Source organism: Ursus arctos, unplaced genomic scaffold, assembly GCF_023065955.2.
Source record: "Ursus arctos isolate Adak ecotype North America unplaced genomic scaffold, UrsArc2.0 scaffold_4, whole genome shotgun sequence".
In the NCBI taxonomy this organism is placed as follows: Eukaryota; Metazoa; Chordata; class Mammalia; order Carnivora; family Ursidae; genus Ursus; species Ursus arctos.
Window position 1 is genome coordinate 11,302,678 of NW_026623056.1, and position 14,366 is coordinate 11,317,043.

Here is a 14,366-nt window from a genome sequence, read left to right on the forward strand (position 1 = left end):
AATGATGTGTCATTTCTTAATTTGGAAGATCTGAGAAAGAAATTAGGTTATTTGGAGAAAGGAATTAGAAGTATATATTACATAGTAGAGTCCTTGAAGATTTTTACTAACATGCTTTATCATGACCATCTTATTTGATTGGGTGGGCAAGCTTTAAAACCTGGGATAAAATGTAGATTCCTTTGTTTGTTTGTTTGTTTGTTTGTTTTTGTATCATGATGTTGAACCACAAGCATATAAGACTGCTTTTTTTTCAAGATTTTTTTTTAACTACAAAAATGCATTGGCTAATTGAACGTAATAAAAAATGAAATTAAAAAATGCATTTCTTCAAGTGAAACCTTATATTCCTGGTTATGGTAAGTCTGAGATACTGTAAAGAGTACTTATTCATCTCCCTTAGATTTTTGCCATCTGAGAATGGAATGCCTGTTATTATTTCTATTATTATGTTATTATACAATTGTTACTCAGCAAGTTTTCCATTTTGCTCTAGCAATTCAGAACTTATCTTATAAAATCTATGGAACATTTAAAATCAAAACCTTGAGAGGCAGCAGGATACTATCTAAATATTCAGCCCTATAAAACTATTTAGCCAGACTTACCAACACAGAAAAGGCGAGAGTGAAGAAAGAACAAAGAATCAGTATCAAGAATAAAGAAGGGGACATCACTACATATCTTGTAGGAATTAAAAGAATAGTAAGGGAATATTATGAACAAAGTTATGCCAGTAAATTCAATAGCTAAGGTAAAATAGACAAATTCCTTGAAAAACACAAATTACCAAAAATTTCTCAAGAAGACACTGTAACCATGTGCTGCAGTTGGTTGGGCAGCCAACTCTTGGTTTCTGCTCGGGTGGTGATCTCACGGTCCTGAGACGGAGCCCTGTCAGGCTCTGTGCTTAGCACAGTATCTGCTTGAGACTCTTTCTCCCTCTCCTTCTGCCTCTCCCCTCCCTACCCCCTCCTGCTTGGCCCCTCTCTCTCAATAAATAAAATCTTAAAAAAAGAAGATGAAACTGCAGCCTACATAGCTCTATCTGTATTAAAGATACTGAATTCAGAGCTAAACCCTTCCTACCAGAAACCTCTAGGCCTAGGTGGTTTCGTTCTTTTCTTTTTTTTTTTTTAAGATTTTTTTTTTAATTGATTTGAGGAGGGGGGCAGAGGGAGAGAGAGAATCCTGAAGCAGACTCTCCCTGGGGGTGGAGCCCAACCCTGAGATCATGACCTGAGTCAAAATCAAGAGTTGAGCGCTTAACAGACTGAGCCACCCAGGTGCCCCAGGCCTCGATGGTTTAAATGGAAAATTCTGTCAAACCCTTGAGGTAGCAACATTACAAAGATAATACATAATTTATATTAAATATATACTATAATATTGTAATATATAATATTGCAATAAATAATGTATAATATATAATTATATTAGATAATTTATTGTAGATAGCATATAGTTGGAAAGAAATATTTTTTTATATTCAAATTGGTAATAACTGCTTTTTCGTTGTAGTTTACAGAATTTTTTAAAAGTTTTTATCTTAATTCCAGTTAGTTAACATAAAGTGTAATGTTAGTTTCCTGTGTACAGTATAGTGATTCAGCACTTCCATACATTACCCGGTGCTCATCTCAAGTGCCCTCCTTAATCCCCATCATCTATTTCACCCCTCCCCCCACCCCCTCTCCTCTAGTAACCATCAGTTTGTTCTCTATAACTGAGTCTGTTTCTTTCTCTCTCTCTGTCTCTTTTTTCCCTTTGCTTGTCTGTTTTATTTCTTAAATTCCACATATGAGTAAAATTATATATTTGTCTTTTTCTGACTGACTTATTTTGCTAAGCATTATACTCTCTAGCTCCATCCATGTCATTGCAAATGGCAAGATTATATTCTTTTTATGACTGAATAATGTTCCATTGTGTATATATACCACCTCTTCTTTATCCATTCATCAATCAATGGACACTTGGGCTGCTTCCATATCTTGGCTATTACAAATAGTGCTGCAATAAACATAGGGGTACATGTGTGCCCCTTTGAATTAGTGTTTTTGTATTCTTTGAGTAAATACATAGTAGTGTGATTGCTGGATCACAGGGTAGTTCTATTTTTAACTTTTTGAGGACCCTCCATACTGTTTTCCACAGTGGCTGCACCAGTTTGCATTCCCACCAACAGTGCACATCCTCACCAGCACATGTTATTCCTTGTGTTGTTGGTTTTAGCCATTCTGACAGGTATGAGGTGATATCTTATTGGGGTTTTGATTTGCATTTCCTGATGATCAGTGATGCTGAGCATCTTTTCATGTGTCTGTTAGCCATTTAGATGTCTTCTTTGGAGAAATGTCTGTTCATGTCTTCTGCCCATTTTTAAATTAGATTATTTGTTTTTTGAATGTTGAGTTTGATAATTTCTTTATATATTTTGGATACTAACCAGAAATTTTTATTCAGTGTAATTATTGGTGTAATTGATTTGAATCTACCACTTTAATACTATTTTCTATTGTTTCATCTATTCTTTGTCTTTCCTTTTTTTCTGTCTTCTTTTGGCTTGAGTTTTTTAATTCCATTTTGCTTTCACTTATAACAAGACTTTCAAATTATATGTATTATATGTGTGTGTATGTGTATCCGTTTGTGTGTGTATATATATATTATGATTGTTCTAGGGTTTATAATAAACATCTTTATCTTATTATTCTCTACGTTTAAATAATATTGTACTATTTCATGTAAGTATAAGAACCTTATAGCAGTATAATTCTATTTCCTTTTTCCATCTTATGTGTTATAATTGATATACTTTTACTTCTTAATATGTTAAAAAATCATAATTATCATTTCTATTTCTGCTTTAGTCAACTATCTTCTAAAATGAATAAGAGAAATATAATTATATTCATTTTTATCATTTTTAGTACTCCTTCTTACTTTGTACAAATCTAAATTTATCTAGTACCAAAACTTCTGCCTGATGAACTTCCTTTAATACTTCTAGCACAGATCTTCTGCCAAAGAATTCTCTCCATAATTGTTGGTATGAAAAGAAAAATTATGGTTTTGTCTTTATTTTTGAAAACATAGTTTTGGTGGGGATACAATACTGGGTTGACAATTGCTATTTCTTTAAACACTTCAAGAGATGTCACTCCATTGCCTTCTGGCTTGCTGTACCCTTATCCTTGTTTCTTTGTGTGTAGTGTTCCTATGTTCTGTCTGCCTTCAAGATAAAATCTTTATATTTGTTTTTAAGTGGTGTGACTATGATATATATGTGTGTGTGTTTCCTCTGGGCTTTTTAGGTCTGCGGTTTGTTTTCTTCATTTGATTTTGAAAAATTCTCAAAAATTACATCTTTAAATATATCTTATGCTTCATTCTGTCTATATTCTCCTTTTGGGACCCCAATAACATTCATATTAGGCCTCTTAACATTGTCCCAAGGCTCTTGGATATATTGTTCTCTTTCTTCCTTCCTTCCTCCCTTCTTTCCTCCCTTCCACCCTTCCTTCCTCCCTCCCTCTTTTTCTCTCCCTTTCTCTTTCTTTCTTTCTTTCTTTCTTTCGTTCGTTCGTTCGTTCTTTTTCTTCTATTTATATTTTATTTTGGATAATTTTTATTTACCTATCTTTTAATTCACTGGTTATTTCCCCAGTAGTATCCCATCTGCTGATAAGCTCAGTCAAGGCAATCTTCCTCTTTGATAGTATTTTCTTTTTTACTGACACATATTTGACTTTTTAAAAATAGTTTCTTTCCTCTACTATAATTCACATCTGTTCCTATATGTAAATCACCTTTTCCACTAGAAACTTTAACATATTAATCATTGCTGTTTAAAAAACCCATCTGATTGTTCTAACATCTGGGTCATTTCTTTAAGTTTTGTTAATCAACTATTGACAGTGGATCTTCTTCTTTTTCTCCCCCCTTGCTTCATTGTGTGTCTTGTACTGTTCGGCTGAATGACATTGTGTGGAAAAGAATATAGACTCTGCTGTATGTAGCATTTATGCCAGTAAATGGTAAAGCCTCCACCTCTTTACTTGCCTCTTCTTCAGTGAAGCTCTTAGTGTAACGAGTGAATTCCATTATATCAACAGTTGAGCTGGGCTTTGGTTTTTCCTCGGAACAGCTGTTTCCGGTGTAGCACAGGTTTTAGGTCTTCCAGTGTTTGGCTTCTATCTGCCTGTGTTTGTTGTGGTGTTTGAGGAGCTGGAGGATTTTTCTCAGGGTTCAGATTCTACTCTCAGATTTTGGTAGCACCTGCAGAGCTGTGCCACAGAGTGTGTTTCTCTCCTAGCTCTTGTCCAGTGGGACATTGTTTGTCCTTCGCATTTAATGCTAGATTTGTCACACAAATAAGGCAGATTTGGGGGGTTTTTTGGTCCGTTTTAGGCAAAATTTATGTGTCTGGGCTTCAGGGTTGGGGCTTTCTTTCCATTCCTGATTTTCTTTCTTGTGGCAGCCAAACTCTGGCTGGTTGTAGGGAGAGATTTCCTGCCTTTTCCCCAGTAATAGCAGATCTCTTTTTGTCTAGAGGGTAGAATGCCAGGTGCAAGTAGAAGGTGTTTTGCTTCTACCTCTAGCGCAGCAAGAACGGATCTCTGGCTGTGTCCTCAGGATGAGAGGCTTCCCTTCCCCTTACAGAGTCACACAGGTTTTACTTCTACTCCTACACCGGAAGCAATGCATCTTTACCCATGCTTTGGGGATGAGAGTGCTGACTTCCCCTTCTTAACATATTAAAACATCTGTTTTGTAGAAGGGAACCATTCTGAAAAGTAGCACAGCTTTAGCTTGGTCACTAACAGCTGCCAAGTCCCCTCCTTTGTGCCTGTGCCACTGGATAGAACCATTACCTTGTCCCTTGTCCTGTCTCTGATTTTTGTAGGCACCTGATGGAGGTCTGAGGGAAAGGTATGAGAGAGTGTGAACTCCTCTTGTGTCTGGCTCTACCAGCTAGCTATTCTAAACTAAGATGCTACACTTGGTCTTTAAAGATTTTTAGACCTCAGCTCATTTCTTTTTATCATCTTTGTTGTATGTTCTGTGCTCTGCAAAGGTGAGTAAGTTTGTATATCCTGACTATTTTATTTTATTTTATTTTATTTTTAAAGATTTTATTTATTTATTTCACAGAGAGAGACAGCCAGCAAGAGAGGAAACACAGGCAGGGGGAGTGGGAGAGGAAGAAGCAGGCTCCCAGCGGAGAAGCCTGATGTGGGGCTTGATCCCAGGACTCCGGGATTACACCCTGAGCCGAAGGCAGACGCTTAATAACTGAGCCACCCAGGCACCCCTGTCCTGGCTCTTTTTAGATGAGGCGTGTCCTTGCGTGGAATTCAGTTGACTTGATTGCCTCGTGACTTCAGGTCTTTGCTGGGCTTAAGAAAATGATCATTTTGTAGATTATATGGCTTTTCCCCAGATTAAGGAGGGACCTCTGCTTTGCACCTTTCAACATTTTAAAGAAAAGTAAGCTTTCGGCTAAGTGGAAGGTATATAACAAGCCTTCCAAACCATGTTTTTACTATTACCTTAGTCTCCTGAAGCCTGTCTCCTCAAGCTTCTGCTCCCCTTCTATTTTAATATCCTGCCAGAAGCTAGAAGCTATGGAACCACTTCTAGATGGTGTACAGTAAGTGTAGAGGCAACCTCTATGCCCTTGCACAGACAATGGGCTTGAAAAGACACAAAGGATCTCTGGTCAGGTGTGCCCTTCTGCTGTCCTCAGGCTTCCCCTCACTGAGCATTGGTTGCTGCCGTGGACGTAGTCATTTCCCTTGCCACCCTGCCCTGGGCTTCTGTGGTGATGAGGATTTTCCTTCCTATCTTGCGAGTTCAATTAAAGTTATATCAACATCATTAACAGCCTACAGCATAAACTCCTTAGTATCCTAAAGTCATTACACTATTAAATTTCACCTGATTGTCTCAGAAATGTCTTTATTATATTAGGTTTGTTCCTTTTGGGACCAAAGCAAGGAACACCCACTTCATTTGGTTGAAATGTCTCTTTAAATTTCTTCTAGTCTGTAATAGTCTCACCTCCTTTTATGATATTTATTTGTTGAAGAAATAGGGTCATTTGCCCCATAGAATATACCATATTCTGGATTTAATTTAAAAAAGTTTGTAATTACTTAAATCTATTTTATTAAAAATTTAAAAATATAATGTTTTCCTTCTCTTTTTAACAATATGGTAACTAGCCAGAGTATCAGTCAAATGATAAATTAGGCAAGTGTGAAAAAAGAACAGATGGAAGAAAGCAGGGAAGATAGATGCTGACCCAGACTCACTTAGATGAGGTAGAAAACTTGGGGAAGTGAAATTTCATCAGGATAGGCAACTTTCTCTCTCTGTCATCACCTTGGCCAGAGTTAGAGAAAGGAGTGGTTTGATAGCATGTGTCTCCAACCACAAAATATAACAGTTTTGAAGAATTGGGTATCTGATATCTAACTCCACAAACGTGGTGATAAATATAAGTGACATTTAGCCCTCTTAATAACTTAAATAACAGTCACGAACATGGATCTAGATTTTCTGCCACAAAATATAATTTGGGGTTTTACATGGACTTGTTAACTCTTTCCAACTAGACACAGAGGGCACTTACTTGGCTTTTCCAAATGATATGTTGAAAATGAGAATCTTATGTCTACCAAACCTGTTTGAATTAGGTGCCTGGTCATGGATCTCCCTGCTAGATCACTTGGCATCTCCTCCACAATTTTTTAATGTTATAATGAGAGATTCAGGTAAATGTTAAGCTCAGCCTACAAGCAGAAATTTTGAATTGCAGCAAGAAACCTAACGGGGCCAAGCAGAGAGAAAAAGAGGACAGTCCTAAGATTGTACATATCCAAACTTCAGGTCACTTTTCACGCTGGCTGGTGCAACTCCCTAGCTTCTGTTTCTGTTGCCGTGCTCCATTACTGCCCCATCAGATGTTCTATTGACTTACAGCCTCTTCCATTTGAAATCCTGGGTCTTTGTTCTCATCACAATTTCTGTATGCTCACCTAAGTTATGCCCGTAGTAGCAAAATGACTTCTGTAGAAGAATCATCAATCCAAGAATATAGGTATGAGCAAATTTTTTCTTGGCAAAGTAATTTCTAATCATCTAAATGTTCCAGATAAGTGATTCCTTTTCTAGGAATGTTCTGAATGTAGGCTTATATGAAGAGTTCTGTATTTTTAAAGTAGGAGGGGTATTAGTGATCATCTAGTTAATCCAATGGCTGAGTGTCCTTAGGAATGTTTATTCAAGCTTTATTTTGATATCTCGTATTAGAAACTGACCTAAACCAATTTGGATATACAAATTTTTAGGGATAGAATTGAATAGAAATCAATATTCAATTGGCTATTGAATAGAAATCAATAGCCAATAGTTATACATAGGAGAGGATTAGAAACTGCTGTTATAACATCTTCTTAAGTAAAGAAAGCAGACTTTCTAAGTAATTAAAAATAAAATTCTTCTGGGGCACCTGGCTGACTCAGTCAGATGAGCATGTGACTCTTGATCTCAGGGTCATGAGTTCAAGCCCCATGTTGGGTGTAGAGGTTATTAAAAAAATAAATAAACTAAAAAAAAAATATCTTCTGCAAATACAGACATTTATTAGCATGCATATACAAAATAGTACGATAAGTACTCTACGAATTTTTGGCTTTATATATATATTTTTTTAGGGTGCCAAGAATATACCCGGGATGAAAGAGTCACTCAAGATAAATATAACAAATGCAATACTATAGAAGTAGGACTCAGATGACTCCTAGTCAGACTTGGATAACCAACATTCTACCAATCTAGCATTCAGACAGAGGCCCCCTAGGAATAAAATCTAGGGTGCCATTCTTAAAGGTAAAGGTCTGGTTAGATTCTTAAACCATAGTCTTGCGACAGAGTAAATGTTTCTAAAATATTTTAGCTTCTATTTTAAAATCATTAACTTCAACAGTAATAATATGTAACATTATTTTGCTAATATGTAAATGCTATGGTTTTGACCAGCCAATAAAGTCACCGAAAGCACTCCTAGTACCCACTTCTGATATGTGTCCCTTTTATTATGCTTTTAACTTGTTCCCATTCCAAATTATTCATCCCTCTGTTTCAACAAATATCTGTCAGTGAGAACAGGGAAGGTGGTAAATGGTACATAAAGGGAAGGTTGATGGGTGGCAGTCTTGGCAAAGGGGGATCAAGGTCAACTGTTCAGCGTGGGGATTTCACTGGTTTTCTGTGGGAAAACTGCACTTTTAATATTCTTCCTAGGAAGAATCCAGGATTCTTCCTACAGATTTTATTTTCTCCAAACAATCCCATAAAAACATATTTTCCTTGACATAAAGGAATACTCTACATAAGCCAAAAAAAAAAAAAAAAGTGGTAATAGTACCTCAGCCTAAAACTCCATTTAGAGGGGGAAGGACCTAAAGTATTGTTCAATTGTGTAGTCTTCTACAGACCAAGTTCCTTGAATCAGTCTCAAAGAAACAAAATGAAACAACCAGACCTGGAAATGTTTTTGTTTTATTTTAAGGAAAGAGATTATATGAGATCCTACTATCCACTTGATCAAAAGAGCCACATTTAATTTTTTCCTGCCCTCCATGAAAATGTAAATCAATTTCCTATATGATCTAAATCTGTAAGGATATACAGAAGTTGGAAAAAAAACACTCAAAGCAAGATTTAATTGTGTTCATTACACTAAACTTATATGAACCAGAATGTGGCTCCATCTATTCTGAAAGGATTTTTACCATTAAAGGTTAAAACAAAAAGAAGCCTCTAGTTAACCTTCAATTAGCCATAGCTGCCTGGCACTTTCTTATTAATCAAGATTTTACTCCTTCTCACATTATATTTATGACATTCAATTTTATTTGGTTTCTTCAATAGATTTCTCAGAGGTGAAATAGCTCTATTTTATGGATGAAAATCAAATCAAAATGTGGAAGGCTTTCTGTGTGACCTTCATAAAGTCATCTCCCTGAGGTTCTTTTCTTATTTTTAAAGGGACAATAATGAGGTCAACTCTACTGTGCTATGGAAGAATAGAATGAAATTGTGCAGAAAAGCAGGGTAGTGTTGGTTTTGGAGCCAAGTAGACATAGGTTTGACCAATTATGGGCTGTGTGACATTGGGCAAGGTGTTAACATCTCTGAGCCTTTATTTCTTCATCAATAAAATGAAACTGTCAATCCTAATTGGGACATTGTAAAGGTCTTGATATACAAGAGGTAAAGAAAAAAAAAAAAAAGGTAAGTTCCTTGGACCGAATATTTGCATGCCCCCAAATCCTATGTTCAGTCCTAATCCCAAATATAATGTCAGTAATATTTGAAGGTGGGGCTTATGGAAGGCTATTAGGTCATGAGGGCAGAGCCCTCATGAATGGGATTTGTGCCTTTATAAGAGACTCTGGAGAGCTCCATTACCCCCTCCACCATATGAGGTTAGGGAGAAAAGATTTGGTTTAGAAAGCTGATGCTCACCAGACGTCAAATCCTTCAGCACCATGATTTTGGTCTCCCAGCCTCCGGAACTATGGGAAGTAAATTTCTGTTGTTTGTAAACCACCTGGCATTTTGTTATAACACCCCAAATGGACTAATACAATAGCTTTTCTTTTTTTTTTTTTCAAATAAGAGAAGACCTGGTCTATGACTACGAAGAAGTAGGAGAACCAGCATTAGACCTTGTGCATTTTACTTCTATTTTTTTGTCTCTTCTGGAAAAGTGCCTTTCTCTGTCCTCAATGTCCATATCTATAAACATGTACTCTAAGACTAGTTTTCCATTTGAAAAATTCTTGATCATTTTAATTTTATCAAGGGTAAAGTTAGGCTTCTGCAAGATCTCATCCCATATGTGTGTGTTTGTTGCTGTGGAGGATGGTCTGTGTACTATGTCAGGACATAAAATGTCTTTCTTGTAGTTTTCAATCAAAAAGTGTGAAAGCCACCTGTCCACAAACCAGAATAGAGAATATGATTGCATGGTAAGTAAGTTAACATGATGTTCCCAACTTGAAATGTGCTGCAGAATTATAGTAGTCATGATTTTACTTTGAAGATATTTAAAATAAGAGAATGAAAAGAAAAATAAAAGATTGAGAACTGCCTTCTGTGAATTGGACTCCACACTTTATCATGGAGGCCTGAAAATTGCTTATTAATAAATCACTTTCATAACACTGCATCAGGAATTACATATGAATTTGGCATCTCCCTGATACACTAAGCTTTTATAGACTCCAGAAGTAGATAAAGAATTGCTAATAGCAGTAATGAGGAGGTGTGAATTCCACCAGCAAATCAGGATTCTGTTCCAGCTCAGGAAACATACCATCAAAATCAAAATTAATTTTCCCCCTTTGGCATTTTTCTCAACCATATGTGGTTTTAAAATTATTATGGTGACTTCTATCACTTTATTGAAAATATGCAGGATGTATTTATCTAAGATAAATATGATTTTACTTGTATGTTTTCTGAAATAATAGCGCACAATATGCATCAGAAAATAAGGCAATTATATAATAATATAACTGTTTGTGAATTGTATTTGGTTCTGCCAGGATTTATGAAAGATATATGTTTAACAGATGTAAATGTTTATATTAGATCATATGGGACATAGTTATTCATCTGCCTTTCAAAGAAGCGTGGAGCTCCCGTTCATCCTCAGGAGCGTTACTTCCATATTGCCTTAGGTGGTTAGTCTATGATTCCTCTTCGAATCCTCTGTGAGTCACCTGATGCTGACACTGGCATTAATAAAGGCAAACAGTATTCCCAAATAACCAAAGTTCGTGCTTCGTTTTAATTTACAGGGAATATGATGGGATGGATGGATGGATGGATGGACGGATGGATAGAAAAGATGACAGGTAGGTAGGTAGGTAGAGAGATACATACATACATACATACTTACATACAAATATATAAAAATGGTGTAATCTAAATATAGAATTAAACTTTTAAAAATGATAATGAAGAGAGATATAATTAGGCTTTAAATACAGAATGAGAATTATGTTCAGGACTAGAATACTTACTAGGTTCTAAGAATATTTTCGTTGTGTATCTTCACCGATTCTCAGTGCTATGTGAAAAAGACCAAACTGTACACATTTTACAGAAGAGAAACCAGATACTGACATTAACAGCCTTGCTGACTCACAAGCCATGGAGGTATTAGGATCTGGAATCCATTTCTGTGGACTGGCTTCAAGTGCAGGCAGCACCCCACTAAATTTCTGCATGAGACAAGCAGAATTCTTCACTGCTGTTAGTCTGTCCTTAAAATCCCCCAATTTCAGGATGAGACACTTTTGGCCAAATAGTTAAACCCTGATTATGAAATGATTGATAATTCCACAAGCTTCTAAACAAAAACCACGGAGCAAAAAGAATTTATTCTTTTCCTGTTTTGCATACATACTCTCAGCGGAGTTTCCTAAACTTGGTTTTGATGCTTGATGCTCAGAATCAGCCACAGGGCTTTGGAGAAGAGATTTTTGGACAGCACCCAGACTCTTGCATGTGGCCTAGAAATCTCTATTTTCTTTTTTCTTCCTTCCTTCCTTCCTTCCTTCCTTCCTTCCTTCCTTCCTTCCTTCCTTCCCTCTCTTTTCTTTCCTTTTCTTATTTTTCTCTCTATTCTTTCTTTCTCTCTCTATTTCTTTCTTTCTTTTAGAAATCTCTGTTTTCTTAAAGGTCCACAGCTGTTGTGATACTCAGCCAAGTTGGGAACTGCTGCTTTAGAAAAATGCTTTAGGGTAGTTTTGGTGGAAAACCTATCAGAAAAATCAAATAAAAGCCAATACATGTTTTATTAACACGTCATAAAGACAAAATAAGTTTTAAAAAAGAAAATTTACCAAGCATGTGAAAAGTAATCACAACAAATTATACATTTTTAAAAAGCTTTAACCTACCACAAACATCATTATTAATTAACTGCCTGACACAATGCTGTGCTTAACAATATCCTGAAAATCAATCGACATTAGTTCATAAATATCTTCCTCACCCTTTTTAAATAAGAATGTTTACTGTGTGGATATTGCATAGTCTGTTCAACAACCATCTTATGGATGGGCATTCAGGTTGTTTCCAGTATTTTTCAACGACAATCGATGATCTTGTGTATATGCACTTTCATATTATTAGGGGTGTATCTTTAGCAAAAATTCCGGGAAGCAGGATCACTGGGTCAAAATGTAAACACATGTAGTTACTTTAGATATTGCTAACTTTTATCTCATAATAGTTGTGCTAATTTTTTTCCCACCAGCAATATATAAAAGTGCCTATGTCTCTGTATCCTTGCAAAAGAATAGTGTTCTTCTTTTCAGTTTTTACCAATTTGACAGGTGAGAGATGGCATCTTAGTGTAGTTTTAATTTGCATTCCTTCTCAGGAATGAAGCTGAACATTTGTTTATATGTTCAAAGGTTATTTTTATAGATTTACTGTGAATTGATAAGGTATCTTTTTAAATAGAGAACTGAATATTCTGGGTTTTTTCCTGCAGGTATGATAAATACACTATAAAGTCCTATATACTGATTTCTAACTCCATAAAATGCATTTTATAGTTATAATAAATAGTGTAATTGTATAATTAAACTATGAATAATGCCTTGTTATTTTCTATTTTTTTAAGATTTTATTTATTTATTTGTCAGAGAGAGAGCACATGCAGGGGGAGTGGCAGGCAGAGGGAGAAGCAGGCTCCCCGCTGAGCAATGAGCACCCGGCAGAAATTGATCCCAGGACCCCCGAGATCATGACCTGAGCCGAAGGCAGGTGCTTAACCAACTGAGCCACCCAGGCATCCCAGCTTGTTATTTTCTTACTGTATCATATATCTTAAAGGTATGTGTCTTAACTTTCATAACTCACAAAGCCAGTCCTAGGAAAGAAAAAAAAAAACAATCAAACAGCCATTTCCATTAATAGGCATTGCCAATTCTTAATTAAGAGTATTTAAGTAGTCAATCCTAAGTAGTAACTTTTATTACAATATTTAAAATTTTGTTTTACCTGTTTGATCATTCTAGTATCACCATTTAGAATACCTTCTACAAAATCTAGAAATGTTCCACTGTTTTATGTCATATTGTGATAATAGGGCCACAAAGTAAATGTGCCACAAAACATCATTCCAGTGTTCTATATTGGCATCTACTTGTCTTTATTTTAAAACTACCTGTTGATTCGTTATTTATTCAAATAGTTTTGGTTCCAATAATTGCATGTTTACTTTTGTGAGAGCAAATGTTTTATGTCTAGTGTGTGTGTGTGTGTGTGTGTGTGTGTGTGCACGCACGCATGCGTTAGGTGAATGCTTCAATGACAAACATTACATTGGTCAAAATGATCTGGAAGATTGGTTGTGAAACACATAAAAGTAATAGCAAAATACTTTGCCTTTAAACTTAGAATAGAAAGGGCAATTTTTATAGCCTCTTTTTCCATTTGAATTAATCGTGACGTCCAACAAAATTTTCTGCAATACTTCTCCAGCAGAAAATCATAATGAATGATTTGAATCAAATTGTGTTTTTCTAGAAAATGTTCCACTATCGGAAGGACATGATGATAATTTTCCAGGCTAATTTTCTAATAAACATAGTAAAGCTTCCAAGTTTTGTATTTTTATTTAATTTTCTGATTTCATGAATATAATTTATTTTATTGGGCAGGCCAGAGTTGCATTTGTTGCTTCTGAGCTGGGAATTTTATATGAGTAATCCTTTTTTTTTTTTTTTAATTCTCACTGTTTTGATCATCAATTAAAATTTTCATTTATTGAAGAAACCGATCCCTTCAAATTTTGTTTTTGATGAGAACAATTTCCTTGCTCATTGTCATTGTTGTGATCCATGATTTTTTAGATAAAAACATATTTTATAACGTCCTTCTCAAATATGTCATGTGGTTCATGTTTACAAGAGATCCTTTGATTTTTATTGTTTCTGTTCTTAAAAAGTTAAGCAGATCATTTCTTTGGGAGTCTAAATTTTTCCTTTACAGGATTTTTCTTTTCTCAATTCCAAGGTATTTTCTATTTCAACCATGATTTGGTGTATTATTCACATTGGTCTGAAGGTAGAAAGGAATAATACAGTTTCATTTGAAGTATATAGAATATGAATAAATTTTCTTCAAAATGTAAATTAAAGCAAATGCAAGAAATTGAAAATTTTAAAAGATTTTTGTGTTCTCATAATAATTATTTCCAATAAAATATTTAAAATCACTATTAAAATTAGAGCCAAAATATAAATCATATTTAACATATATTAGAA

The 14,366-nt window shown here is 35.3% G+C and overlaps 1 long non-coding RNA gene across 2 annotated transcripts in view; it reads left to right on the forward strand.

The window, feature by feature from the left end:
• Positions 1 to 14,366, forward strand: part of LOC113254888 (uncharacterized) — a 164,287-nt gene that overhangs the window by 143,743 nt on the left and 6,178 nt on the right. For both annotated transcript variants that reach the window (XR_003316005.3, XR_008957251.1), the window contains 2 exons: positions 10,881 to 10,937; positions 12,741 to 12,930. This is a non-coding gene — a long non-coding RNA (uncharacterized LOC113254888). The remainder of the gene's footprint in view (positions 1 to 10,880; positions 10,938 to 12,740; positions 12,931 to 14,366) is intronic.